This window comes from Ursus americanus, chromosome 23 (assembly GCF_024610735.1).
Source record: "Ursus americanus isolate L20-20 chromosome 23, mUrsAme1.1.p, whole genome shotgun sequence".
NCBI lineage: Eukaryota > Metazoa > Chordata > Mammalia > Carnivora > Ursidae > Ursus > Ursus americanus.
This window is the reverse complement of record NC_142149.1, coordinates 3,029,582-3,056,812: the sequence shown is the minus strand read 5'-3', so window position 1 is coordinate 3,056,812 and position 27,231 is coordinate 3,029,582. Positions and strand designations below refer to the sequence as shown.

Here is a 27,231-nt window from a genome sequence, read left to right as displayed (position 1 = left end):
GGTCTGAAGATCAGAGTCCCTGTAAGAAGAGGAAGAGACACAGAAGACCCCTCTCCCTGTCCCCAAGTACACAGGGAGGAGAGGACACAGCAAGGAGGCAGCCGTCTGCAAGTCAGGAAGAGAGGCCTCGCCAGAAATCAACCCTGCCAGAGCCTCCATCCTGGGCGTCCTGCCGCCAAGCCGAGGGGGAAGGTCCGCCGTTCCAGGCCCGGGCTGCGTGGCTATGTGGGGGCAGCCCCAGCGGGGAGATCCAGAGGCAGCACCCCGGGACGGGAGGGTGGGGCTTGGCACACGGGGTTGCTGGCAACACGGATGCTTCCACTTACAAATGCAGCCAAAAGTAGAGCAAACGGTCTCGTTGTCCAATTGTGAGAACCGTGCTTGGCCTGTGTTATGACGCTGCAGGTCCTAGACCTGACACTCAAAGGTCTGACCGTGAGTGGGGGCGCCGGCTGCCCGGGACGCCCAGGGCTGGTGCACAAGCAGCTGGCCGCTGTGGGACGTGCCTCTGCCACGAAGCCGGGTGGGCGAACGAACGGGCCCTGTGCTCCTCTCCCTGCCCCCAGCTCCCTCGGAGCTCACGGCGATGTCTTGGGCGTTAAAGCAGCCGCGCACGTGTGTGTGTGTGTGTGTGTGTGTGTGTGTGTGTGTGTGCACGTGCTCATACAGGAAGACCCCAGGCCCAGCTGCAGGTGGGGTGGAAGCTGCATGCTCACACACACGTGTACGTGTGCACACACGATTCTGTAAGAAAACCACCAGTGCATCAAAAAGGAAACACAAGTCCTGTTGAGTGCAGCGTGTAAACGGGCCTGGCGCCAACCTGGGGAAGCGGAGATGCAGGTGCTCAGGAACCCGAGGGCTAGCTGGGCACAGGACAGGGGCGCCCGTGCACGTACACACACACACACACACACACACACACACACACATGCAGAGTCGGGGAGGACCGGGCCTGCTGTGCTTCCCTCTGGAACCTTCCACACCAGCTCTGCAGGCCCTTCCCAGGGGAGCCTCACACCTGTCCTGAGCAACTGAGAGCGCCTCTGGATGCGCTTAGCCCTCCAGGTGACACCCCTGCAGGGGAACACAGTCATTTGGGTGTGTATGTGTTCTGCAGTGAGTTGAAAGTAAGGCCATAGCTGCGTAAACGGGGGGAAGGGACCGCGGGCCAGGGGGTCTCTGGAAGGCGGGATCAGATGCCAGGCTGTACGCACGCCCTTGCGTGGGAGCAGAGCAGAACACGGCGAACGTCTTGTTTACTTGGCACCCCTCCAGGAATGCTCATTCACATGTCCTCCCGAGGCCGGGGACAGAGCGCGAAGCCAGGGCAGGCCAGCTGTGCATGGGATCCCCACACGTTTCAGAGAAGCTGTGGGCATGTGGGGCCCCGCTCTGCCATCCATCGTGCATTGCTTAGAACATTCCAGGCAGAACCTTCCATAAATCGGGAGTGGAAGAGAACAGGCAGTGAACCAAGCGTGTGAGTGAGGGAAGGGGCTGCCAGAAAGATGCCCACTGTCACCTGCTGACCACATGCTGCCCCCTCCGCTGGCAGCTAAGAGCTTCCAGTCCCTGGCACAGACCAGCCATGTGGCCCTGGAACTGCCTATCATCTTCTAGCTCTGGTTTCCCCCACTGTGAAATGAGAAGGGCCTCGCAGAGCCGGGGAGGGCCATGGTGCGCGATGAGCGTTCCCCCAATGTCTTGGGCATGGAAGGGCTGGGTGCTGGCGGGCAGTCACCTGGGGATGGCCCTACCACCCTTTAGGTGCGGTGATGGCATTCGGGACCCTGCACGGCCAGCGTGTCCTACCCAGTGACCGTGCTGGGGGATCTTGCTGGGGTTCACACCCGATGGTGCATGGACTTAACTGCTGTCCTCGAGGGCTTTTAACGCATCGAGAGGTGCTAAAATCATTAAGCGGCCTTGGGGATACTGTTTTTCTTCAAGTGAGTATGTGCACCGTCTTTCCCTTGGCCACGCTACCCTGGTGCTGGCATCGGGCGCTCACAGACCCTACCGGAGGCATGGCCGTCAGGGACAGAAGCAGCCATTAGGCTGAGAACAGACGCATCAGCACAGACACAACCCGTTAATGCGATCGCTGTGGAGCTGGTCCACGGACGCTGCTGAGACACATGTATCTGGAAAGCAAACGCTGGCGGCGGGCGGGGGACGACGACAGGAGAATGACATTAATTCAGAGGCTGCTGTGTCGGGCTGCAGTTTTATTTGCTTCTTGAGATAGTGCTGACCAAATGCCTGACAGCTTACGACTGACCTGGGCAGTTCTGGAGAGGGCTGGGGAGACAGAGGCACGGGGTCTGGGGCACCACAGGTCAGGTCGGGGGGGAGGGGCTTTCCTGCAAATACAAATCAAAGGGAAGGTTGACTGAAAACACAGCCGTGAGAGAAGAGGGGGTCCGGGGGGGCGGCGGTGTTGAGACAGGGAGCCTTGCTGTGTTGGCTGCATAAAGTACAGGAAAACTTCCATGTCAAAACGTTTTCCCCCTAAGGGATTCGCTGATGCATTTCCTTTTTAGAAAAGGGTTCTTTTCTGCTCTCCGGAGCTTAATTTCATTCGGAATGAAAAATGACAAGAGTGGACTGGACCAGCGGCTTGGACCCGGACGGAGCTGCTGGCTCACTGCACTTCCTGTTTGTGAAGCTGAAACCGGGTTGGGGAGCAGTTGCTGAGCCAGAGCTGAGGAAAGGGGGGCGTGGGGAGGGTCATGGCTTGAGGAGCCAGGGAGGGGTGCTGAGGGGAGAGGCCCTCTCTGCTGGGGGAGGGCGGTGCACGCCGCACACTCTCCTGGGGCTACCTGGACCCCTCAGGACGTGCCCCACGCGCAGGCTTCCCCACTCTCCCCGGGACCTTCCCGGGGACCTTGGTGTGAACTGTCGCCCCGCCTGCTCCAAGCCTGGCGATCCATCGCTCCACCGCACAAGTTGCAAGAGTGGGTCCGAGTGTGGGGGCCCGCCTGTCCCAGTTCCTGGACCTGCAGGGGCTGGAGGAAGAGGAAGCCCGACTGCCCCCCAGCAGCCCCTGGCGCTCATCAGCACGGGCGTCTCTGAGGTCAGAGCCACCCAGCACATGGCTCGCCTCGATTTCCGCTTGTGGGAGCAGGAACATCGACAGAAGGAGGAGCTACGGCCCCCACCCCATGCGATCCCCCCACCCCATGCGATCCCAGTGACTCTGCACTCGGAGCAGCCACGGAAGGTTTCCATTCTCAGGAAAGCCACTGAGGCGGATGGAGGCAAACTCTGCCAGCGTCACGGAGGCTTTGCCATATGGACGGGGAGCAGCCCCGTCAGCAGTGCTTGCTTTCTCTCCTTGTGTCATTGTCAGGGCTTCTAGAAGAAAAGGAATAGATGGAAGTTTCCGCATGCTTCGACAACATTCGTACTTTTCACACGTGAATGCGCTCTGGGCTGGGAAAGGCGCTGGACCTAGGGGATTGGCTGCAGGTGCTGGAACTGGTGAGGGCTCTGCAGAGACCTGGTGCAGGGGTGCACTTCTGCTCCACCGACGCTGGGAGTCCCTCCAAGCATCAGAGCCAAGGTCCCCAGGGCACTGGCCCCCAGCATCAGGTGGTGGCCTTGAGTGTGGGATCCAGCTGCTAGAACTGAATGAGTGTTTTCAGAACAAAAGTATTTCCCTCTGTTCCAGAAGTCTGATAGTTCCCTTTCTTGACTTCTGGGCTTCTAGGAGGCAGTGCGTCCCGAGAGCCAGCTGACTTTTATCTGTGCGTTTCTGTGGGCACGTACCTAACGTGGACGGTCCGGTCCGGTCTCCAAAACAGCCTTGCTCTGGAGAGCTGCACATACAGTCTGAGTGGTTTGGGGCCTAGAAAACACTTGGGTCAATTCTGGGTGATGATGTTTTATAACTTTCTTGAATATTTTGTATATTATCCCCAAATCCATAATCCAAATGTCTTGTTCGGAAAACAACAGCACAAGAGAGTCACAAAAGTGGGGGGGTGTTGAATAATGATCAAGTCGGGGACCCCTGCCGCAGCAGAGACGGCTGGGAACGGGCTCGTGGGTAGACACGGGCCTCCTCACTCAGCGCTGCTCTGCAGGTCATGGGGTCATGGAGGGACTGGAGAGACGGCAGGCTTGGGGCCCTTCATCCTCTTCCAGGCCCGGGTGCTCAGAAGGAGAGGAGCTCAAGCTTTGTAGATGCTCTTGGATTGGAAACCCTGCCCGGTATTTCTGTCTGTGTGACACCAGGGACATGGTCTCGCTCACTGAGCCTCAGTGTTCCCAGCGAGAAACGGGAGAGGCACCAGCTGTTCTGCAGGGGTATCAGAGGGTCAAGGAGGCGGCGCTGGCACAGCGCCAGCCGCTAGGCGGGTACTGGGCAGCGAGGCCACACCCTCCTCCGGGCCCTCGACTCTGCTCCGTATCAGAAAGCTGGCACCCCCTTCCTGACCCAGCCAAGTGGACACCCGGGACGCAGTCGACTTGCCTGCAGAGGCCCCCAGAGCCCCTTCCTGGCCCCCGTGGACGGACATGGCGCTAGTCCCCACGCGCTCCCACGGGGTCACGTGAAGATCCCAGAGATACTTTATCTTCATTTCCGACCATTTCAATTAGCAGTGGCTCCGCACCCGCAGCATAAAACTGTCTCTGCCCCAGAGCCTCCCCGCCAAGTGGGCAACGATGTGCGAACAAAGGTTTAAACGCATCGGAGAAGCTGGAGTCCAAGGAACAGCCTGAGTCCTTGTGGTTTCCCGGAGCCCATCGACAGTGCCCCTAAACACCGTTCCGCTCCTCTCTCTGCGTTTTCGTGCGTGGGGCTCTGATCAGGTGGGCACGCCCGTCCCACACGGATCGTAGACGGGCCGGCGGCACAGTGTCCTCCTGGAACCCGGGTGCCGGTGCAGAAGTTGCCAGCCACTGCCGATCAACGGCCCTGTCTCACCACCCCTCTTGCAGGGGCCCTCCGATGTCACTTGGGGCTACACTGATTGTCACTGTAGAGGCCGGTTGGCTCCTATGCCATAGTGGTCACTTGGAACTTTCAAGAACGTCCCAGCTCTTGGGAGTCCGGCAGTTCCTGGCTCCTCAGCTGCAGGGCTTAGACTCAGTTGAGTGGGGCCGTGACCCCCTCTTGTAGCCACATTCCCTGTGTCCCCAGCTGCCCCCTGCAATCCTGCCCAGAAAGGAGATGGCCGCCCTCCTGCCGCCCGGATGTCAATACCCTGTTCGGCTTTCCTGCAGCTTGTTCCCGAAGGCCGGCAAAGCCCGTTAGCAGGATAAGCTGCAAGGGAGGTGCTTAACGCTCTGCTCCTGATACTTATTAGCCGCGTGGTGAGTTTGCACATCCCTGGGCTGGTTTCCTCCTGCTATGTGACAGAGCTTAATATGCGGCCGCTTCCTGCCTCGCCAGCCACCCTGAGAGTGCCGCATCCTCGCAGCCTTGAGTTAGCCCCCTGCCGGGGCGATTCCTCGGCTCTCTGGTCCTCCCCTCTGGTGTTGAGGAAAGGAGTGGGTGCGGATGGGAAGAGGATGGATCCAGGCCGTGTGGGCAAAGGGAAGCTGGAGCGGCATGCCCACCCAGCTGAGCTGCTCTCCTGGAGGCAGACGCATCCTGCAAACGGGGGCCCCGGAGCACACCCCCTGCTCCTCACGCCCTCACAGGCACTGGCGGAAGCCTGGTCAAGTCGGATGTGCTGTGGAGACAGCGTTCGCCACCGATCCTGCAGGGACACATCTGTCCTTGTCCTTGGACACAGAGCGTGTGAGGTGAGGGCCTGGGAAGAAGCTTCCCTCCCCATGGCGGCCCAGGCACAGGCCCCACACGGGAACAACAGATGTCCATGAATGAGGACCACCGGCAGGTGGGAGACCTTGGAGGGCACTTTCTATAGAGAAACGGCAGCTTTCTATTGAGCGGACAATGGGCCTCCGCACCCTGGTACACCAGTGTGGCCGGTGACCCTGCACTAAGGCTGAGGGGTCCCTGCTTTTCAGCTCCCAGGACGGAGAACCGACAGGACACACTTCTCCCTGGAAAGCGCCGAGCTCCCCCACCTCCAACCGAACTGCATTTCCCCAACCCACAGGAGACCCTGAGTGTGGAGTGTCTGTGCAAAGAGAAAAGGAAATTGGGTTTCAATTGATTCATTTTTCCTCTAGATTAGGTTTGCATTGAATGGGGGAGGGGAGGGAGAGACGGAGGGCCTGGATCAGCAGGGGTGCCCGGGACACCCTCTGCACTTCAGCTCAGCATTCTCCCTCTCTGCTCCCCGGGGGCCCAGTGAGGTGCTTGGCAAAATCCACAACATGGGAGCCTCACCAGGCACGGCCAGGCCCACTGATGGGAGAGCGGGTCCACAGCAGGTACCTGGGCCCGGCCGGGCAGCCAGGGTCCCACCCACTCCGAGAACGTGCTCCGTGCTGGCACCGACGGTCAGACCCCACAGTGTCCGGGGGAGAGCAGACCGCCTGTCGGGAGCTCCCTGGAGTGCAGTGCTGTGCTGACCGCTGGTACCTCCTTGGAGCTGTGAGCTTCTGGCGGTGAGCACCACCCTGCCTCCCTTCTCTCTGTGGCTGCGGGACGCGGCTGCGGGAGCTGCTGATCCCACCACACCCTGTGCGCGGGGCCCTGGGATTCTCCCTAAGCCTGCAGCTTGCTTTGCAGACAGAGGAGAGGCCTCCACGCCCCCGATCCCATAACACACACTGGTGTCGAGTGCATCTTGAAGGGGTACACCCCACACGCATGCTCACAGCAGCAGACGCACGATGGCGGGAAGGTGGGAAGAGCCCATGTGTCCCTGCACAGGTGAGTGGGTGAACGACACGGCGCAACCTCACAGCGGGGTATCATTACTCAGCACAAAAACTGGGAATGAAGCCCAGGTGCGTGCACAGCGTGGATGAACCTCGGGGACACTGCTGCATGAAGGAAGCCGGGTGCAAAAGACCACCTATGGTATGAGTCCATTTTTATGGCATGTTCCAGAATCCTTAAATCCATAGTGATGAATCACAGACTGGTGGTTGGCAGGGGCCGGGGAGGGGGAAAGTTGGGGGCGGCTGCCTACTGGGAGTGGGGTTTCCTGCCACGAACACGTGTTGGACCTAGACTGTGGATGCACCAAGTGCCATCGATTCGTTCACTTTGGAACAGCTGATTTCATGTGACGTGAATTTCACTACTCTTCAAAAATCAAATTGAAACGAGGAATACGCTGTAGAAATTAGGGGATGATACTGGGGTACAGAGCGGGGGTGGGGTCGGCTGCTTGCACGTTTCCAGCGCCTCAACATCCTCACGTTCATTCTTGGCCGTGGGCAGGGACAGGATCACCGGCGCTTTCTTTGGCCTTTGATGGCCTCTCCTCACCCTCCCTCGCTCACAAGACCTTGGCATTTGGGGTGTTCTGTACTGCAGTGTGCCGAGAGGCCACGGCAGGACGATTTCAAGGTGAGCGTGATGGAGATGAAGGTACAGACCCCACGCCCGTGGGCACCGGATCCCTGCCTGTGTTTGGGCTGTGGGCTGTGACGGGGACAGAGGGGCGGGTGCGCAGGTGCAGTAAGGCGGGGACAGGGAGGAGCTGTAAGATATCGCGATGTCAGAGTCCTATCAAACTTGCTCGGAACGCTCGGCTCGGAACCGGACCTGAACATGGCGCCCTTGGATGTCATGTTGCCGGATCAGCTGTGTTTCCCGGGATTTTGAGACTCAGACTGGTTTCTACTACTCTCTGTGCAACCCTGAGCCGTCTGCCAGGCTAAGCTGCTAAAGGCTGCAGGAGGCGGGGTGGGGAACAGAGATGGGATAGGCCGGGAGTGAGAACGCTCAGACCCTAGATCTCCAAACATGCATTCACTCCAAAGCACACTCCAAGTCCTCCCTGCCAAGCACAGATGAGGCACCAGGGTGTCTTGGCCTGGATCCCAGACCGGTATGTCCACCTGTCTGTCTACTCATCCTCCCGCCTGCACACTCAACACGTCTAGAACCACATCCCTGAGAGCCAACCACCCAACCTGCCACTTCACTGTCTCCTCGTGTGACCACAGCCACTGGGATGTCTATCTCTCACACCCCACTCCCGATCCACCAGCACATACTCAGGGGTCCGCCTCTGAAACAGATCTGGAATTCCACTCTCCTCCACTGGGACCACCACAGGCCAAGCGAAACCTTCCCACCTTGTCAGGCTGCTTCTGATCTGGCCCATGACCCACCGTCTGTCTATTCACCACAAGGCAGCCAGTGTAACGTAAAGAATGGCACTGCGGCCTTGCCGGAAACCCCTCCAGCGACCCCCACGTCACTCAACACAAGGCAAAGCCCCCCAAGGGCCCTGATCTGCCCCGTCCTCCTCCCTCACTCTGTGCTAGTGTGCTACCGTCCTCACTGTTCCACCTTCGGCTCTTCGCTCAAATGTCCCCTTCTTGGTGAGACCTGCTCACCTCCTTACTTCCTCCGCCCCCGCCTTCTTCCCACCCAGCGTACGACTACATGCTTCTTGCCCACAGCCTGTCCCCCATCTGTGCCATGGGAGTTCCTGGACCCCCGGCACCTAGAATGGTGCCTTACGGTGCTGGAAGCCATGGAATGCTCATGATGGAAAGGAAATGGTGCCCCCAGGCCTCCGGAGAGCTCTGATGGGGAAATGAATGCCTGCAAAGCACAGAGAAGCGAGAGGTGCAGAGACACACCCTTGTCTGCCAGCCAAAGACAGTCCTCCCGACCCGTGTTCCCCTTTCCAGACCCAGCTTCCCGGAGCTGTATCTCCATAGCCGCTGCTCTCCACCCCCCACAGCCTGGCTTCTGGCCCCTCCATTCTGGTCAAGCTGCTGTCCCGAGACTCCCCAGCTGCAAAATGTGACTGATGTGTCTCCATCCTTATTTACAGTGCCCCCCCCCAATACTGATCACTCCCTCATTCCTGAGGCTCCGAGTCTGACTCTGGGGGACCCACCCTCCAACCCGTGTCCACTTGCTCCTCTGTTTCCCCGTCTTCACTTCACTGCCCTTCTCAGGCCACAGCTACACTTCACCAGGATATTTTATTCATCTCATGTTTCAGCTCCCCCTAATTGATAATGACCCCCAAATCGACGGATCTGACCCTACACCCGCCTGACGTGAGTTCATCAGAGAGAGAATGCGTAAAGTAGCATGTCCTAGACACAAAGAACACCTTACAGAAGGCACGGTTCCTGAAAGAGAAGCAGCTTGTGCTAGAAACAGCTGTCTGGTGTGGACGGAATGCCAGCAGCAGAATGAGGCTGGATGAGCACCGGGGCCAGGAGCAGGGGCAGCAGGGGCAGCAGGGGAGGGTGGGCCCACATGGGAAACAGGTGATATCCATCATGGGCATCTCCCATCACTTTCACGTCTGGGAAATTACGCCACCAAAGGAAGCCCGTCGGGGGCAGAGAGAGGGGCTTCTCTGACAGATCTGGCCCAGTATCTCCCAACCTGTGGTCTTGGGCCCAAGCCATCAGCTTGAGCCATCCTCGAGCCCTTGCCGGCCCCGGGCTTTGTCCCTTCAAGGCTGAGAGGCTGAAGGCAAGGCACAGGGAGGCGTGTGGCGCGTTCATGAGAACCAGGCCTTGTGTCTCCCCGAGAGGTGGATGGGGAGGCGGGGACCAGTGTCACTGACACTGGGCGCTGAGATGGGTGGCCCTGCCAACCTTCAGCAGCCAGTAGGGAAGCAGACCCCTGCAGTCCCCAGCGATGAGCCCTCGCCTTCGCTCCCGGCCACCCAGACTTGAGCCCCCAAGAGCACCCGTCTTTTCTGTTCCCCGCCTTCTTCCCTCCCAGGGGCCACTCTTCTCCGTAAGCGACTGTAACCCCCAGCTGGCTCCCTGGCTCAGGGGACGGGCCTCCCGGGCCGCCTCCTTTGGAGTCATCGTTAAAACTGCCTCCCAGCCCTTAGCCTCTGGTTTAGAGCTTCCCCCAGAAAGTGGTGTATTTTATCTTTATGTGTCAGGATTTATATAAAAAGGGGATAGTTCAACTCTAAATGTAATGAGTTGGAAGAACAGCTCTCTGGTGGCTTTCTCCAGTGAACACGGCATCAATAACATTGATTGCTAAAAATAACTAATAACCCGGGGCTGGGGGTGGCCAGGGACTGCTCCAATCCCGCCTCTAGAAGGGATGCAAGCAAAGCAGGCCCCGTCTCTAAGCACAGGTGCCCTGACAGGTGCCTTCCTGGAGGAGCTCAGCCTGAAGGGGGAGAAGCACCTGCCCAGTGGATACCGAGACCCTAGGAGTGCCCTGGGGGTCATGCGGGGTGAGCCTCGCTCTCCTCATCTGGAAAGCAGGTGCGTGACTCCTCGTGTTGTACTGGAACCACAGGCTTCCTGTGGGGCCGCAACGACGCAGCCCACGTGCAGGTCTCAGCCTCGGGCCTGGGGCATGGGACCCTTTCCACACGCGCTTATCATGGCGATGCTTATCCTTGACACCGTCAAGGGAGGGGTCCTGAGCACAAGCAGCCAGCAAACAGAATCTAAGATGGACACAAATGACACAAAAGAGCCTTCTGAGGTCAGGCCCGGGGGAAATACAGGATGTTTGGGATTAAGGTTTGCCCAAATCAGAGAAGCTGTAGTTTTTGACAAGGCGGATGAACAAGCATCTCATTTCACCTCCACAGGCTCCTTTTCTGGGTTTGGTGACGGGTGGATGGAACGGCTCTGCCATATATGTAAAATCAATTCTCCCATGCCCTCAGCTCTGGCCACTCTGCCCTTGACAATGCTGGCCATCTGCTCCCAGAAACAGCCAGTGTGTTTGAACAGGAGCCTATGCCGGGGTGAGGTGGGCTCTTTCAGGTGGGTCAGCTCAGCCCGTGTGGCCTCCTGTGTTTCTGGAAGGATCTGTGTGCCTAAGCTCTCCTCATGCTCCTTACCACCCTCCCCAGACTGCAGAAGCAGTGGAGTGCCGCGAGGTGCTGAGGACCAGGGCAGTGAAGGACCGCGATATGATGCCAGCCTGCAGTTAAGGAGAGGGGCTCTTTAGCTGGCCCCAAACGAGTCTAAGTTCATAGAGAAGCAATAATGTGTTTTAAAATTAATAGCATAAATGTCAGCTCTGATGGCCGGCGCAGTAAAGCATATGGTCACTGGAGTTCCCTTTGTGAGGTTATTTTCTGTTTTGTGTGTGCCCTGGGCATATGGCAAGAGCCACCGCGCTCTCTGCAGTGAAACATTCTAGATTCTGGGATAACTTCATCAGTTAAGTCAGAGTGTGGGAGATAAGAAAGTTGCTGTGGGGTTAGCTGGCCCACGTGGATTTGTACTTAAATACTGGAGGTGTCTACAGCACTCTGCTTACGGTGTGGGAATTTACTGAAGAGCCCTGCAAAAGCCCTGGGTCGGGGATGCTCCTCTCCTTCAGGCAGGAGGAATGGGGCCGAGGGCACAGCCCAGAGCCCTGGATGGTCAGTGCAGCCCCTCGAAACTAACAGCCCCATGTGGCATCAGTGATGAGACCCGAGAACCAAAACGGCTCACGGCCAGGGAAGGCAGGACCAAGTGCCAAGCCTTCTCTGGCGGCTCCTTTGATCTCTGTTCGCAGGGACCAGCAGCAGTGTGGGGGAGCCCCTGTACTCACGGATCACAGTGGGAACCCAGCCCTTTCCCCTGGCCACTGCCAGAGCCTTTCTGGACGGCCCCATGTGATTCCTCTGTGTTCAGTAGGAAGAAAGTGGACTGTCTTTGCAGGCTGGCTGAGGGAAACTGGGACAGCGTATGACTTAGGAAGTCTGCCGGAGAAACGTTACCGTGCAGCAAAACCCTGGACTTCATGATGCCAGGCCTCACTCCTGGGCTGGAGACACAAACTGGACCATAATCAGCTTCCACAACCTAGCGACATGTTACAACTTGGAACCCCCAAAGCCAGACGCTGGAGCCCCACCACCAATTTCTAATCCCTCATTCTGAGGCTTGTGTCAGTGACCAGTTTTTTGGAATTGCTCTGTATTATTACAAATCTTCCAATAATCGTGCCAAGGTCAGAAGGGGGGGGAGGGTTTATCTAAAAGCCAGAGGGAGCCATGAGTTGCAAGGAGACCAGGACACACCAGGACAGGACCTAATGAACATCTACAGGTGTGACCGGGAGAGAAGCAGAGGGGAGGGAGATCAGCGTGCACCCCTCACAGAGCCAGAGGGTGCAGCCAAAGCACCCGCTACGCTGTCTCCATCGTCTGAGCCCCACTGCACTGAAAGCAACGAGACGATGCAGAGGCTGTCACCAGCTCCGGGCAGAGCCCCAGCACAGAGAAGGTGCTAAAAAGTAGCAGTCGAAGGAAGGAATTAAAATGTTAGTCTATAATGATAACATATTTATGCTGACACCGACGCTCGGCACAGTAGACACACACTCGCACACACAGTCGCCACGCTCTGCCCCTGGAAGGGTTCGATGCTGCAGACGGTAACGCTGGGCTGCTCTTGCTGGATAATGAGAGAACAGCAGTATGCCAAACGCTTAGAACAGATCCTTTTGCTTCCTTTCCTCTGCTGAATTCTGCCACCAGAGACCTCTGACTATTGTATTCTGATCCTACCATCGTGAAGCTGCATGGGGGGTGGGCAGTGGAAATCACTCGCTCTCTTTATATTAGCCAAGGAAGAAGCAAACAGACTTCATTTTGGAATCCAGCCTTTCTTTTGGGAGTTGGTAGAAAAGACCATTCCTCCCTGAGGTCTTGCTATGGCTTTATGGGGGTTTCTATCTACTCCCTCCCCCCCCCAAAGGAAGCCCCTAAAGCACTTGCTTGGCTAGAATACCAGACACGGAGGTCTCAGAAGCCTCTTCTCTTTTACAAGGCTGCTATTATTAAAGTCGTATGTTTACACTGTAGTCCACAGTTTTTCAAAGCCACTTAAAGCTATTGTCTCATCTGATCCCTTCCAACAGTCCTAAGGTTGGTGGGGTGGGTCTTATCACCTCCATTTTACAGGTGAGAACACTGAGAATGTGGGGAGGCACTGACTTGTCCAAGGTCGCATGGGAGATGCAGGAACGTCCCAGGTCCTTGTCTGCCGTCCTCACCACGTTGGACTGTCTCTCGTTAATCTGCTGCTTTGGGGGTGCGGGGGGTGACAAACAAGTGGAGGGCTATCCCGCACAATGGTATGGTCCCCAGTTGAGCCAGAGGAAGGAGATGAGACACACGGGGAGGGGGATGCTGTCAGGGATTCTCCCTGGTTAGGAGTTCAGCACCAGCGGATGTTATGGGGTGGGGTAGAGAGTGAGTGCTCAGCTGGTGTGGGCTTGGCTGGACCTTGGGTAGCAGTGACACAGTCTCACATGTGGCCCCCCGTCTGACTATCCAGAATAGGTAAATATTTACACTGAAGGCTACTAGGCTCTCCAACCATGGCCACAGAGCTGCCTCATACGGCTGGGAATGCAGGGCGAACTGAACCAGCTTTCTACTCCCCTTCAATACATGGCTGCTTTATCTTCACAGCTTCTCCACCCTTGAAGCCCCTTGGCAGAATCTTGGACCAGAGACAGTTTATCAGATTAGATTGGGCACACCTATCATCAAATCCTGGGGTCAAATAGCTGTGCCCTACTCCAGCCAATGCCTTCACTTAGAGAAAACGGAAAGACAGGGGCTATGGGAGGCCAAGGGTTCAGCACCATGGACAGTGGCCGGCAGGTGCCTGGAGCTACTGGCTGCCTCCCCAGCCCCTGGCTGGCGGCTGGTGGCGGGGCCTCAGCTTATCTCTGCCCTGTGCCTAGAAACACATGGCACTCATTGATCACCTGGAGACAGCAGCCGGTGCTCCTGTAGGCTCATGCCACTGCTGATCTGCCTTCATCAAATTTGAAACATGATTGCTTGTCGCTTGTTTTAATTCATTTCCCCCACCAACCCTCCATTTGAATAACATCCTAAGTTTTCCTCATCCGGAGGAAGAGATTCTCCCTGGAGGAGGTGGGTGGGAAGAGACCAGTGCCCAGTCCAAACAGCTTGATCTTCTGCCGAGTTAGTGACGTGCAGAGGGTTTGCAAGGAGCACAGTTCATCTTTCCAACGGTGCATGGTCCTTGTCGGAGGCTCGGTGAGAGAGGATGGCCACCTTGGGGTGTGCTCAGATTGGGGGATCCTCTCAGAGGCGAAGGTCTGATCCGGCACCAGTTGCTGGGGCCCGTGAGGCGTGCCGTACGCAGATAAATTCTGCTGTGTGTGTGCTCACTAAACCCACCATGCTGGAAATGCATTTGGAGGCAATCCTGCCTGCCCACAGCAGATTTTCCAGATCCTGGCAATTGGAGCATGTTAGGGGACGAGATACAGCTGCCAGGTCTGATTTCTTAAATCTAGATTCATTTTGTGGGGAGGGCAGGAGGAAAAAAATTAATGCACAACCTGGCAAGGTGAGGGAGGGAGGGAGGGGTGCCTGCCGCCTTGGCTTCTCTCTACGTTTTGGGTGGGAGCCAATTCCTTTCCAGCAAGTGGCTTCCAGCTCAGGAAAGGGGGAGTGGCTTCCCATGGGCAGCCTGACTCCAAACTCCAAACTGTGGGGTCTGAGCGTGAGGGACATAAGATGCTGATGGAAGGGGCAGAAGTTGTTGGTTTATGTTTTGTGTTATTTGTTTTCCCCTGAGTTTTGGCCATTCATTTTCGCCAGTTCACCCTCAGTTTCCTGCCCCGTCTCCTCCTCCCAGACTCCTTGCTGCACCCACTGGGGACCCGTGGACCCAGCAGCTGCCTGGGGCCTGGCTCAAGGAGTACTGAGGCACCCCTGCGCCCTGGCCAAGAGGGACGGGGAACGTGTGAGGATGGCCGGCATGTCTGTGTGTGACCGCGTGACAGTGCTTTCTGGGAGTGCGGGGGTGCATGGGGTGCACGGGCATCTCTGGGAGCGTCTGTCTGTGGCAGGGCAGTGGGACAGGACAGCTACCCCTAAATAATAGTGAGGTTTTACGTACTAGACGCACCAGCGTCATTCCCAGTGCGGATGGCCAGCTCCATTCCTCCACTTCTCAATTACAGCTTGTGGAGGGTTGGGGGGGGGGAGTCGAGAAAGGGCTGGAGGAGGGCAGAGGCAGACACGAGGCGAATTAGAGAGACTTTTGTTGCGCTTAATATCAATTCATTTCGTGACTGCTGACACAGCCAGATTCCACAGCCCAGAATTTATGGGGCTCCCCAGTGCGCAGACGCGCAGACTCAAACAGAAAATACAAAAGAACTTTTAAAAAATGACCTGCCATCGGCAAAAAAAATTTTTAAATTTTAACCCCCCCCAAAAAAGCCACCAATGTCACACACACACACACACACACACACACACACACACACACACAGAGCACAATCTGATTTTGATTTTCTTATTGGTTTAGGGCACTTAATCTCATTATGTAATAATCACATCATTTGCCAGAGTCAAGCCCTGTTTCATTACTTTATGGGCAGCCTTTATATTAGATACACACACAAAAATGATTAGGATAATGAGAATGTCAGGAAAAGGAGTACACTGGGGCGCCTGGGTGGCACAGCGGTTAAGCGTCTGCCTTCAGCTCAGGGCGTGATCCCAGCGTTCTGGGATCGAGCCCCACATCAGGCTCTTCTGCTATGAGCCTGCTTCTTCCTCTCCCACTCCCCCTGCTTGTGTTCCCTCTCTCGCTGGCTGTCTCTATCTCTGTCGAATAAATAAATAAAATCTTAAAAAAAAAAAAAAGGAAAAGGAGTACACTGAAGAAAGGGCACAGCTCTGGACCTGGAGGACAGTGGTCCTCCCTCTGTCCCCTCCCTAGGGACCTGGGCTCCCAGGAAAGCACCTGGCAGAAGACTCCATGCCCAGACTGGGTGGTGTTCTTCCATAGCCACCTTACTATGGCCCTCCTCCCCCTCTCTCCTCCTCCCCTCCCCCTCCTTCTCTTTCTCTCTCTCCCCTCCATCTTCCTTCTCTTCCTCTCCAATCTCCTTCTTTCTTCTCCCTCTTCCTTCCTCTCCTCTCCCTCCTCCTCTTCTTCCTCCTCTCCCTACTCCCCATCCTGTCCTCCTCTCCCTCCTCTCCTTGCTCCTCCTTCTTTTCCTCTTCCTCCTTCTCCCATCCTCCCCTCTCCCTTCTCTCCCTGTTCCTCCTCCTCCTCCCCATCTTCTCCCTCCTCTTCTTCTCCCTATTCTCCTTCCTACTCCTCTTCTCCCTACACCCCCTCTGTCCCCCTCCCCTCCCCCTCTTCCTTCTTTCCCAACTCTTCCACCTCTCCCTTCTCCTTTTCTCTCTGCTCCTCCCCCTTCCCCTCTTCCCCCTGTTCTCCCTCCTCCCCCCCTCCCCTCCCTCACTGGCTGCGGTTCTTTCCTGATCTTGGCCAGTGTCTCTCTTTCTATTTGTTCATTTTCTTAAAGTGCCCTCCAAGGCCCACTGCTTTCCTCATCTGGTGCTCCGCACAGTTTCCTCTTCTCTCCTGAGCAACAGGCTTAGATCCAAGGCCTCGGATCCATCCTGGGCTGGATGACTGGGATCACACCAGAGATGTGTGACAATGGCTCCCAGCAGACCTGACACCCTGGACTGCCTCTCAGAGATTTAGTATTTGCACTTTCCATGGCCCCTGTGGGATCCAGCCTCTCACTGCCAGCTCATCCATGGTCTGGGTGCCCTTCACCTGCCTGGAAGATGACCGCTTGGAGATGAAGGAGAACCTCAGTGCTGGGGGTGGGGGTGGGGGTCCTCTCTTGCACCAGCAGGTGGAATCCACCTCTCCAGGGCCATGTGACTTCCTGGGGCCATCCCCATGGTATCAGTGAGACCCTTCCCAATCACATCCAGCAACTCTGGGGGTCCTCGGGAGCAGGCTGGGCTCTGGCCTCCATGAGAAATGCCGAGATGTAGGACAAACACACGGAGAAGCAGAAGAGCTGTCATCTGACACTGTGCCAGCCGCAGGACACAGTGGGATGTCCTCTTCTTCGGGAATGTGGGGGTTTTACTCACAACAGACATGACCAGCCACACTGACCAGTGCATAGATTCCAGCCTGCCAGGGAGTCAGGGACCACAGTTGACGGGGTACCTCCGTGGCCCAGCACACTCCCCCAGCCACCCCAAATGCTCCTTAGAAATTGTTCTGGGGGTGCCTGAGTGGCACAGCGGTTAAGCGTCTGCCTTCAGCTCAGGGCGTGATCCCGGCGTTATGGGATCGAGCCCCACATCAGGCTCTTCCGCTATGAGCCTGCTTCTTCCTCTCCCACTCCCCCTGCTTGTGTTCCCTCTCTTGCTGACTGTCTCTATCTCTGACAAATAAATAAATAAAAATCTTAAAAAAAAAATTCTTTAAGAAAAAAAAAAGAAATTGTTCTGGGCAGTTGAGTAGAGAAGCCCATTTGTCCTCCTATTATCTGAGTGGTCACATTAGAAAAACGAAACAAAGCAGTAAGCATACAAATTACAGAACAAAGCATGTGTCTGGGAAGATATAATGGGTATTCGTACCCAATCCCGAAGCTTCTCCCAGTGGAGAGCTCACTGCCAGGCAGGTCTAGAATGCATCTGGGCTGGGTCACTTGACTCAGCTGTGTTAGAGAGAACCAGTGCTGGAAGGAAGATGTGGGCAGGCTTATCCTAAAGCAGCCCGGGAACACGGAAAGTGTCCTCTGGGAGTGGGAAAAGATCCCGGGGATCAGCTGCTCTGGCGGTACGCCACTGAGCGGCACCACACGGCAAAGGAGCCACGTCGGCATTTCTCGAGTGCTTTCCTGGGTGCCCAAACTGAGCCAGGCACTGGGAGGGTGCTGGTGGGGGACAAAGGTGAGTAGTCGCCCCTGCCCCGCTGGAGAAGATGGGCCAGCAAGCTCGGCACCGCTCTGTGGCTGCTGAGCCCGGGACAAAAGAATGCCTGAAAAGCAGGAAGGTGGGGGGGGGAGGGCCAGGATGATGTCATGGAGGTGATGTTCTGGTTGAATATCGGAGGGCAAAGGGCAGTTTAGGGAGACAACATAACAGTATGGGCAAAGGCCCAGAGGACAAGCCAATGTTTCACTTGACAGCACCCTTGAGAAAGTTCTGTTGTCACCAGGTGAGTCCTTCATGGAAATCGGCCCGCGCCGGTGGCTCAGGAGGTGTAGAAGACCCACGTCTTCACGTCTCTGCCCTGCACTTGCGCACCCTGAGGGTGGGTTGTGGGGGATGGGCGGGGGGTTGAAGTGGCAGAGGGTGGAGGTCTTCCACAGGGGCTGCAACACCAGCCGACAGAGGCCATGCGGTATTGACCTTGACGGCGGGAGAGACAGAGCAAAAAGCAGGTCCTGGCGGATCGATGCAGGGTGGGGTGGCTGCATTTGAGCACCAGCGTCCTGCTGACTGCAAGGCTCAGAGGCAGGAGGGCAAACGTCTGTAACTGGAGAGGCTTGGCTGGATTCAGCACTGTTGAAACACTCCCCAGCAGTGGATGCAGCTGGATGCCGGGAGACAGGGTGGGCCTGGGAAACGCAGCTAATGCCATGCCTGGAACCACCACTCCTCATGCAAGCCCAGGGGGACAGGGCCCAGCCTGCCCAGGCACCAGCGGGCCCTGTCGCAGGCTGAATCATGTCCCCCAAATGCACACAGGCAAGCCCTGACCCCTGCACCGTGGAGTGTGCCTAGATTTGGGGGTGGGTCTCTAAAGAGAAGATTTAAGTTAAAATGAGGTGATCGCAAAGGCAGGGGGACCCAAATTCAATGTGACTGGTGTCCTTATAAGAAGAGATCACGACACAGACACACTCAAAGGGACAACTACATGAGGGCACAGAGAGGAGACGGCTGTCTGCCAGCCCAGAAGAGAGGCCTCAGAAGGAACCAGCCCGGCTGCCACCCTGACCTTGGTCGTCCAGCCTCTAGGACTCGGAGCAGATATATTTCCCAGGCTGAGGCTCGGTTACGGCAGCCTGAGCTCAGTGCTGCTCCGGGAGCACCAGGAATCCAGTAGAGATGGGGCATGTTGAAAACAAAAGCGGGTGACATCACTCCAGAACAGGGGACCCGATTCTGCCAAACCACAGCTCTGATTTCTAACAAAAGTATCTTTCTTTTTTTTTTTTTAAAGATTTTATTTATTCGACAGAGAGAGAGAGACAGCCAGCGAGAGAGGGAACACAAGCAGGGGGAGTGGGAGAGGAAGAAGCAGGCTCCTAGCGGAGGAGCCTGATGTGGGACTCGATCCCGTAACGCCGGGATCACGCCCTGAGCCGAAGGCAGACGCTTAACGACTGTGCTACCCAGGCGCCCCCGATCTTGCTTTTTGTTTCCAGAGGAGAGGAATGGGTCTCAGGAGAGAACGGCCTGACACTTCAGTGATTCTTTCCCAGAAAGTCCCACCTTTGTGGTCGCACAGCATTTACAGACAGAATCCCGCACAGGGGACTCGGGGCTGTCAGGATGAAACACAGCCCCCACTCCTGCATTTACTCCTGGAGAAGCAGCTCTGTTCTCCCCGCCGTGGACTCTTGGCACCCTGTGGGCCTCCGGACGGTCCCTTCCTCATCCCGCCTACCGGCCGTCTGGATGCTCAGCCCCAGCAAGCAAGCGGTTCTGGCTAGAAGCCGCCTCCTTCAGACGGGGGCCTGCGGGAGCCCCTGATGGGCGCTCTGGGACCACTGCCCCTCCAGTTCCCGTGGAGTCATTCTGGACCTCTGCTTCCCCATGTCGTCCGCAAGGACGTGGAACCCAGCTGGGTCAGCAGCTAATAGAACACAAAATCTCCCATGGCTACACGGCCCCATGAGCCCCATCCAAAGTCAGGAGGAAATCTGCCTCCCATGGACGTGTTTATTTTCCAGACGTAGAGCCACGAAGACATGCGCCTGAACAGACTGCCCCAGAAGGGCTCCCTGATGAGGCTGCAGCCCTACTGTCTCAAGGCCTGTGTCCTGTGGCTGTGAGGGTGTGCGTGCATGTGCGAAGTGGGGAACAGGAGAACCTCGCTGGAAAGCAAGTTTCCAAATCCGTTTCGTTTCCCTCGTGTCAAGACAGATTAATAGAAATGCACACCTACGCGGAGCACAACGGCTCACGGCAGCCAAGAGGCGGGAGCTGCCTGACGTGCTCTGATGGATGGCGAGCAAACACAGCGGGGCCCATCCACACGGCGGAGCATCGCTCGGCCTTAAACAGGAAGGAAATCCTGACACCCACCACGTCATGGATGAAGCCAGAGGACGCGGTGCTGAAGTCTGCCAGACACGGAAGCGCTCCATACACGTGAGGTCCCTGGGGTCTCAGATCCGGAGACAGACAGCGGACAGTGGGCAGCGGGGGAGCAGAACGTGGGCTAAGTGACTAACGGCAACAGACTATAGGTTTTACAAGACAGAAAGTTCCAGAGGCGGACGGCGGTGGTGGCCGCGCAGCAGCGTGAATGAGCCTGGTGCCCTGGAATGGCGCACTTACACACTGTTATGGCACTAAATTTTGTTCTGTGTATTTTACCTTTAAAATAAAATTTTAAAGGCTGGTCCGATGGTAGTGGGTTATCAGAACTTATTAACATTAGCGTCACTGAAGTTGGTATACAATGCCCCACCGCTAAATTGGACTGGCTTAAAAAAAATAAATAAAAGATGCAAACATCCACCGAGCTCTCCTCGTGCGCCCAGCACCATCCCAGCCCCTTCATGTATGACTGATGCTTCCTCCCTCCTGCTGACAGCCCGTCAGGAAGAATGTTCTTATCCCACTTCACAGACATGAGGCATAAAGGTTAAGTCACTGCCTGAGATCACTCGCTAACAAGAGACAGAGCCAGGGTTCACACTGGGTGCTCCTGGTTCCACCAGGAACCCCATGAACATGCACTGGGAGAAGGAGTGAATGGTGTCGGATCCCAGACCCCATACACTCAACTCGCTCTGCTTCCTCAAGCGCTTGTTTTCAGGGCGGGGAGGGCAGGGCAGGGCTGGTGGTAGGCAGGGCACCTTTAAAGCAAAGTGACCAAATATTAATAAACTCCTGAGTGAGGGGTGTTACTCAGGGGTGATGGAAATGCTCGGGAAACAGACAGAGGAGGTGTTTGTACCGTATGGTGAAGGTGCCGAATGCTACTGAATTATTTGCTTTAAATGGTTAATTTTACGTTATATGAATTTCAACTCAAAAAATTATTCTAAAAATATGCACATGATATATATATATATTTACATATATGATTGACTATAACTACCAGTATCATCCACGTGGTCTGAAACTGAATACAAATATACTGGAAACGTGTTTGTGGATTGTTGGCTATCAGGTGGTGTGAACGCATCAAACGCCTTGCCCGTGGGCGCTGTCTCCTGTGGCCGGACCCTTTGCTCTTCTCTGGGTAGAGACAACTCGTCAGGCCAAGACGCTCTGAGGGGGGGCTTACAGCCCTCCGTCACAGACGGTGATACCACCATGCACCCCCGTAGTGCCGAGCCCGCGGTCGCCAATTTGCAAGCTGGGATTTGGGGTTCTCGGATCTGGTTTTATTAAAAGTCCCCTAAGTCTTTTCTGAGATTTATCCATCTCACTAAATAATCAGTTATATGGCCCAGGGTCACTGACCTCCCTCACCTCACCAAGGGCAACTTCCCTTTCTCCTTTAGAGAGAAATGACCATTTCTTCCCCAGTAATGGCTGCTGGGAGCAGACCACCTGATAAATAAATGTGATTCACGATGTAGGAAATTATCATCGCCTTTCAGCCGACCATGGGAAAAAGCTTCCAAATGCTGCGTGCCATGCACACACCTGTGTGTATGAGCGTGCCTGGGTGTGCATGTGCGTGTGCTGGTGCAGGCAGCTGGGAATGAAGGAAGGCAAGGCAGCATGATGCCAGTGCGCCATCCTCCACGCAGACGGATGTGAACCGGGATCTCACATAGCTGAGCACGTCTGAAGGCCCCGGAGGAGCCCATTTATCAAAGAAGCTCTTTGGAGGGTATGTTTGCAGACTCCTTTGTAGTGTGTGTAATCATCTCCTAATTCCTATTTGGGAAATTAATCTTCTGGTTTCTTGAAGTGTGGCGGAGAGTTTTGGAAACGGGGTCAGAGGCTAATGCCTGTCCCGGTCCTTGGAAGCACACCTGAGGGGATGGGTGAGTGAAATATGATAGCTGTATGCAGTGAAAGAATGTTCGGTCGTTAGACACGAGGTGGAAATGCAGCTGAACGCGGGGTCCTGGAGGGACCGTGCAGCAAGGAGGACAGCAACGCGGGCTAGAGGACAGCGAGTGCACTGCGATCCCATGTCTGCAACATGCACACAGCCGTCGTTTCCGACCCTGGGACTATCCCTTTGTTTTCCCGTCTGTAATTTCTGCAACGGACATCTATTGTTCATGTACTAATGAAAAGATCGTTTTAATTTAAAAAGAAAAGCAAAGATCTTAAGGAAGGCCTGTAGACCCTTCTAGCCCCAGGGGAGGAAGAGGAACCAAAGGGCCACGCTCCTTGATTCCAGCCCTGAGATTCCGAGCGGGAGAAGGAGGCGCGGGTGGCTCTCGGCTGCAGCACTGAGCTCGCCCTGAGGTCCGGAGTCCTGTTCTCGGGCAAGACTGTGCCCCCCGCCCCCCGTGTCTGTGGGAGAACTAAGTTCTTGCACTTGACTCCTCCCTCACGCCCTTTCTCTTGACAGGTCAAGCCCTCATTGCTTGGACGCTCCGAGCTTAGGGAGGCATGGGCCAGCCTGACGACGATGTGGCCCTTGCTCTCAGCCAGTGCAGATTTAGCAGAGCCCCCCCGCCCCGGGGGGCTGGGGGGCTGGGGGTTGGGGCCGGGGTGGTGGGAGCTGAGGACAGCAGAAGGCAGAGCTCTGGTGTTTGTAATCCGTCATCACTCACTCCCCCACCCGAGGGCGCCGGCGGCTCAGTTCAGGAAGACAAGGCAGACAGACCAGGAGTGGGAGCATACCTCCTCCTGTCCGGCGGCAGGTGGACCAGGCAGACAAGACCACAGATCCTCGGAAGTTTCACTTTCAGTCCAACGACAGCAGAACCAGTGCGGCCAGCCCTCAAAGGTCCTGAGTGGGAGGCAGCCTCCAGCACTGGCTGTGAGCCCCGGGGCAAGCCATGGGCCTTCAGAGCCCAGTCTCCTTCTCGGCCCAACAAGGAAGGAGCCGGCCAAGAGGGTCTCCGGGTCCCTCCCAGCTTGCACGTCCCATGGCATTCCATGGGTGTGACATCATGGGACACAGTACGAGATCCTACAGCGGCATGCTCCTAACTACTTTCCTCGTATTTCAGGTTAGGAAGGGAGTTTTAAGACAGGAAGTCCTCGCCAGCCCGGAGCCACCCCTCCCTGTCACACACATGTACACAAATGCCTCTTGTGTAGACTCCAAACCATGGGCACAGGCAGGCCCCAGTGATGATGTCCTCACTCAGCTTCCCCGGGCCCACGGGAACCGCGCCTAGAGGCCCCACTCTCTGTGCTGCACGAACCTCTTGCCCGTGGAGGCCCACTGGGGCCGACACCCCACAGCCAGACCTGCTGCTCCTTCAAGGCGGCTCACAGACGAACCACTTCTGCACTGCACATGCCAAGCAAGGGTCAGAAGACCCAGAAGGTGTGAATGCTGGTGGCGGCCCCTCCTTTCTTGTTCCCTGGGGCCTCACCAGCAGGGGGTGTGCCAACGCCCACAGGGTGCCTGGTGCTCAGGCTCGGCAGGGGGTGTGAACGCTCCACGGAGTGGCAGGCCTCTTGATAGAGACAGGGAAGCACCCCTCGCCACCAGGCTCCTGTGGCAGGCCGGAGGCCCCGCTGTGCTGTCCATCACTGGCGGCCATCGGTTTGCTCCCGCCTGTCATTCAGTATCTTTTCTTTACACCTGACCCCAATTCCCCCCAATGGAAACAGATAAGAAGCCCTAAAAATGTTCACCAAACGACCAGAAAAGCGAGATACAGAGCTGTCCCAACGGGGCCTTGCTCTCCGGTTCCATGTGCTCCCCGTCCTGTCCCCTTGTCTGCCTGCCCTGGACAGACCAAAGTTAAAGCAGGTTTTCTGGCCACCCCTCGAGCCCACCCTGAACTGAGCAGAGGGACGCAGCGTTTGGAAAAGCTGTCCCGTCAGCTCTTTCTGCCTCCTCCCCGGCCAGGCTTCCTCCCACTCAGCCAGTGGGGCCGGGGAGGCGGTGAGGCAGGTGTGCAGACTCGGAGCTAAATAAACTCCTGAAAGGGCACGAAGCCTCCGCTGGGCCATCGTTCAGACTTGAATTCCACTGAGTGGAGCTTAAAAAGGCCTTTCCACCTGTTCAGCCTGAATTCCCTCTCCGTCCCGGGGCAGACAGCCGCCCTCTGAGGAGGACACACAACCAGGTGATACGAGCCCGTCGGACCAGCCAGGTGGCCTGCAGCGGACACCCACGGCCAGCCCAGGAAGCAGCAGGAGGCCGCCCAGACTCTGCCCTCGTTGGCTGTCCTGCCGAGCAGCTAGAGACAGTCGCATTGCGTAAACCCAGCAACACCCACGGTCTGACTTCCTTTCCACCAGGCGAAACCCCAACAGGGGCTGGACGCTCTGCAGAGAACTTTCTGCGGTGGCCATGTCCCCATGCAGGAGCCTCAGCTCGGCCACCGAGGAGCGGGGTGTTAGGGACCTCCCTGGGCCACTCCCACCTGAAGGAGCACAAATTCTAGGGGTGAGCACACACGGCACCAGGCTGAGAATAAACAAGACAGGGACAGAACCATTCCCTGGTCTGAGGGCACTCTGTAGGGTTAGCTGCTAACCCGCCAGCCCAGGGGCAGCCTGCACAGCCACGCAGCATGCCCGCTGCTGCCTTGTGCGGTGGGCACTCTGCAGTTCAGCTGGGAGCAGACCCTGGGCACACCTGGTGCAGGAGCTTCCCTGTCCCCTCCTGGTTCTGTTCCCTGGGATGCTACTCTCTTTGTACAGGGGATCCTGACTCAGGAGTGGGGGAGAAGGTGAGAAGAGAGGCATCTCGTTCAGCGACCACCCCAAGGTCCACGCCCCCCCTTCCATCCTACAGGTGCCGAAGGTCACTAGCAAAAAGCAATGGAGAGATGGTGCAGGTGGGAAGGGGGAGGCAGGAGAACCAAGGATGCCTCCCTGTCTCCTTCAGCCACTGGATGCTCCGAGGCCACACCTGGATGGCAGCCTTTCCCAACTGCGCCTCCACCGTCCCGGCTCCCGGGAAGCCTAGAGACGTCTCTGACACTGGTCCTCAGACCTGCCAGTCAGGTATCGGACCTCTGGGCGGAGGAGGACAGGCTGGGGTGGAGGGAACCCTGTACCCCTCTGGGCCCCGTCAGCCACCACTCTTGGAGAGTCTGGGAGAGAGTTTGGCCCCAGGCCCTCTTACAGGAGTTTTCTTTTATATTTATTAACCCACTTTCTCTCTTGGCATTCGGAGCCACGAGGAAGCCTCAGCCAAGGCTATTAATAGGTGGAGGCCATCCCTGGGGAGGAGAATGAGCTCATACCTACAGCACAGGTGCCAAGCATAATAAAGGTTTCTGAGTCTGTCTAAATATAGGCTGCAGCCACGTTTGGGGAGCAGAGGGCGGGCCTTGGGGAGCCGAACGCCGTCTGCCCTGTTGCCCCCCATCTCTACGCCTTGGGCACAGCCTCTGGGAACCTGTCCCAGAGCCGGGCCCTGCTGGGAAGAGACCTGGCTGTCGCGAGGAGCCTCCACTCCAGGTCAGACCTGGTGGGAGATGCCAAAGACAGGATTTGCAAAATGGCACGTGCAATACGAATGACTCCTGTAAACAGAGGGTTTAATAAAAAGGCAGTGAGGGAAGTTATGGGCAACCCAAGGATGATTAAAATTATTTATCTACTTACCTCCCTTGCTGGCTGATCAGTCTATTAATTATCTATTATACACTCACTGATTTGCATTTTAGTGATGGCACTGAGTAAGGGCAGGTGAAAAACACGGAAGGTTCAGGAACCAAGCAGTGGGGGTAAGGTGGGGACTCTCCTCTCTACCAACCACAGCTTCCCCAGCTGACGTCGCGTTGCCACATTGCCGATAATGCCACCCACAGCTAGGAGCCACCCTGACCCCTGGCCCCCGCCCCCCGAGAAGCCCTGATCCACAAACCAGCTCCGGGGGAGCAGAAAGTGCGACATGAAGGGGCACGCACCTGTTTGCCGACGGACAGCTCCTGGGAGAGGTTCCCGTGGACCAGCTCAAGGGAAAGGCTGGCAGGATCTTCCTCTGGCCGTTCTGACTTAACGCTGCGTTTGGAAAAGAAAACATGAGAACAAAACCACTTTCAATCTCTGAATATCTGGAGTGCATCAGACGCACGCTCTCCCGCGCTCTTGATCAAAAATACCATAGGACAGAGTGTCACGGGAATGGCCTCTTTGGAACGCTGCAGCCGCGGAAGCGTCAGGCTGGGAGAGGTTATAACAAAGCATCCCCGCTTGCACCTCGCGGCTCCCAGCTACTCACTGCTGTCCTGCACCGAGACGCACGGTGTCAGACCGGGCCCCGGGACCTGAGGGGAGGGGCCTGTGGCCCATGGGGTCTGGCTGGCAACAAGCAGTGATGGCGGGATGGCCCATGTCACCATGTCACCTAATCCCAGCCCGGGCCCCAGCGCTCCTCTGCAGCCAACACGGCCTTGTTGGAGACCAGTCGTCAGCATCACCCCATGACCCATCTGGGCTCCCCAGCACTGGACCCGAGTCTGGAAGGGTGGGGCTGACAGGACCAGCAGTCAGCACAGAGCCCCAGAGTTTATCTAGACATTTAACCTCGCTCACCAAAGCTGGAACCAGACAATGCCTCAGAACGAATCTCTTTTCTTTACCTATCCATCCATCCTCCATCCGTCCATCATCCATCCGTCATCTCTCTCTATCATACAGGCAGCTACAGGCACAGTGAGGCCGACTGGCAGATGGCTAGCAAGCTCCCACGGGTTCTGTTTTTCTGGAGAACCATGGCTGATTCAGCACGTCTGGGGCCTCTCTGGCTTGTGCTTCAGGAGAGGCTGGGCCCTTCGACGGCACGGAAGCCACAGAGGAGGCAGCGAGGGGCTGGCCATCTCTGGGGAGCAAGGACTACAGGGTCACGAGCCCAGGGATGCCCTGGCCCCAAGTCCCAGCCTGGCACCAGCTTCCTCTCGGCCTCACGATCCATGCCCACTACCAGAGCGGCGCTCCCTGACATTTGTGGGACAGTCGTCTCCATGCCCTGTCCTCTGTGCCCGCCCCGCGGCCACCCCCCAACTGGCTTCTCCGGCCCAATGATGTATCAATAACCACAAAGCAAAATGCCACA

The 27,231-nt window shown here is 56.7% G+C and overlaps 1 protein-coding gene across 2 annotated transcripts in view; it reads right to left on the bottom strand.

Annotated features, from left to right (window-relative positions):
* RBFOX3 (RNA binding fox-1 homolog 3) overlaps positions 1 to 27,231 on the bottom strand; it is a 405,567-nt gene that overhangs the window by 161,683 nt on the left and 216,653 nt on the right. For both annotated transcript variants that reach the window (XM_045814230.2, XM_045814231.2), the window contains exon 3: positions 26,084 to 26,177. The gene's annotated coding sequence lies outside the window, so the exon portion shown is untranslated. The remainder of the gene's footprint in view (positions 1 to 26,083; positions 26,178 to 27,231) is intronic.